Raw genomic sequence first — 2932 nt, forward strand, 5'->3', positions numbered from 1 at the left:
CGATGGATTCGAGCCACAGCCGAGCGCGCCGCACTGCCACGATGAGCATGATTTAGCTCTGCTGCCGGACAGTGCCCTGGAGGCCACACAAGAGTCCGTTCCGACCCTTAACTCGGAGCCGACTGCGCCAATCGAGGATGGGTGGCTAGACACCACCTCGGGGGCTGCTACGGAGATGGAGCTGAATACCGACCCTCTCCCTTGTAAAGCTCGCGACTCCGAGGTGCTGGACTCCTCACCGGACTCCGAACCTCCCGCGCCTCTACCAATCGAATCCGATTGGGCGCCGATCATGGAGTTCACCGCTACGGACATCTTTCAGCACTCGCCTTTTGGCGACATCCTTAACTCACTAAAGTATCTCTCATTATCAGGAGAGCCCTGGCCGGACCACGGTCAGGATGGTTGGGACGCGGACGACGAAGAAATTCAAAGCCCACCCACCACCCACTTTGTAGCCACTGTCGACGACCTAACCGACATGCTAGACTTCGACTCCGAAGACATCGACGGTATGGACGACGATGTCGGAGACGATCAAGAACCAGCGCCTACGGGGCACTGGAAATCCACCTCATCATACGACATATACATGGTGGACATCCCAAAGGATGGGAACGGCGATGGAACAACGGAGGAAGACCCCTCCAAGAAACAGCCTAAGCGCCGGCGTCAGCGGCGCCGCTCTAAATCCCACCACAGTAAGAATGGAAATTCCGGCACCGGAGACAACAACACCCCGGATAGTGCCGAAGACAACCCCCTCCAGCAAGATTCAGCACAGGAGGAGGGAGAAGCCAGCCCTCATGAGAGAGCGGCAGACAAGGAGGTAGAAGACGATAATTACATGCCTCCCTCCGAAGACGAGGCAAGCCTCGATGACGACGAATTCGTCGTGCCTGATGATCCCGTCGAACAAGAGCGTTTTAAACGCAGACTTATGGCCACGACAAGTAGCCTCAAGAAAAAGCAGCAACAGCTTAGAGCTGACCAAGATCTGCTAGCCGACAGATGGACCGAAGTCCTTGCAGCCGAAGAGTACGAACTCGAACGCCCCTCCAAAAGCTACCCCAAACGCAAGCTGCTGCCCCGATTAGAGGAGAAAGCATACAAACCCACATCACCAGCGCACAATACAGCCGACCGGCCACCTCGTGGCCGCGACAGAGAGGCCTCCAGGCCCTCCACTAAAGCCGTACCCCGGCATCGCTCGAAAAGTACAAAGCCACGAGGGAATGCGCCGGACTTGCGAGACATATTGGAGGATAAGGCAAGACAATCAAGATCGATCTACGGATCGCGTGGGCGCCCCACAATACGCGACGATGACCGTCGCGCTGGATACAGCAACTCCGGCCGGGCCGAACACAATAGACAAAGCTCGCTTGAGCTACGTCGTGATATAGCCCAATATAGAGGCGCCGCACACCCACTATGCTTCACAGATGAAGTAATGAATCATCAAATCCCCGAAGGGTTCAAACCCGTGAACATTGAATCCTACGATGGCACAACAGACCCCGCGGTTTGGATCAAAGACTATCTCCTTCATATCCACATGGCCCACGGTGATGATCTTCACGCCATCAAATACCTCCCGCTCAAGCTTAAAGGACCAGCTCGGCATTGGCTTAACAGCTTGCCAGCAGAATCAATTGGGTGTTGGGAGAACCTGGAAGCCGCATTCCTTGATAACTTCCAGGGCACATATGTGCGACCACCAGACGCTGATGACCTAAGCCACATAATTCAGCAGCCAGACGAATCGGCCAGACAATTCTGGACACGATTCTTAACCAAGAAAAATCAAATCGTCGACTGTCCGGATGCAGAGGCCCTTGCAGCCTTCAAGCATAACATCCGCGACGAGTGGCTTGCCCGGCACCTAGGACAGGAAAAGCCGAAATCCATGGCAGCCCTCACATCACTCATGACCCGTTTCTGCGCGGGAGAGGACAGCTGGCTAGCCCGCAGTAACAACCTCAACAAAAATTCTGGCAGTCCGGATACCAAGGACCGTAATGGTAGGTCGCGCCGCAACAAGCACAAACGCCGCATTAACGGCGATAATACCGAGGATACGGCGGTCAACGCCGGATTCAGAGGCTCCAAACCCGGTCAGCGGAAAAAGCCATTCAAAAGAACTACTCCGGGTCCGTCCAACTTGGACCGAATACTCGACCGCTCATGCCAGATACACGGCACCCCCAAAAAGCCAGCTAATCACATCAACAGGGATTGTTGGGTATTCAAGCAGGCAGGCAAGTTAATTGCCGAAAACAATGATAAGGGGCTGCATAGCGATGATGAGGAAGAGACCCGGCCGCCGAACAACAGAGGACAGAAGGGTTTCCCCCCACAAGTGCGGACGGTGAACATGATATACGCAACCCACATACCCAAAAGGGAACGGAAGCGTGCACTCAGGGACGTATATGCGATGGAGCCAGTCGCCCCAAAGTTCAATCCATGGTCCTCCTGCCCGATCACTTTTGATCGAAGGGACCACCCCACCAGCATCCGCCATGGCGGATTCGCCGCGTTGGTTTTAGACCCAATAGTCGACGGGTTTCACCTCACTAGAGTCCTGATGGACGGCGGCAGCAGCCTGAACCTGCTTTACCAGGATACAGTGTGCAAGATGGGCATAGACCCCTCAAGGATCAAACCCACAAAGACGACCTTCAAAGGCGTCATACCAGGTGTAGAGGCCAATTGTACAGGCTCAGTGACACTGGAAGTGGTCTTCGGATCCCCGGATAACTTCTGAAGCGAGGAGTTAATCTTCGACATAGTCCCGTTCCGCAGCGGCTATCATGCACTACTCGGACGAACCGCATTTGCAAAGTTCAATGCGGTGCCGCACTACGCATATCTCAAGCTCAAGATGCCAGGCCCTCGAGGAGTCATCACGGTCAACGGGAACACGGAA

Source organism: Triticum dicoccoides, chromosome 7B (assembly GCF_002162155.2).
Source record: "Triticum dicoccoides isolate Atlit2015 ecotype Zavitan chromosome 7B, WEW_v2.0, whole genome shotgun sequence".
Classification (NCBI taxonomy): Eukaryota; Viridiplantae; Streptophyta; class Magnoliopsida; order Poales; family Poaceae; genus Triticum; species Triticum dicoccoides.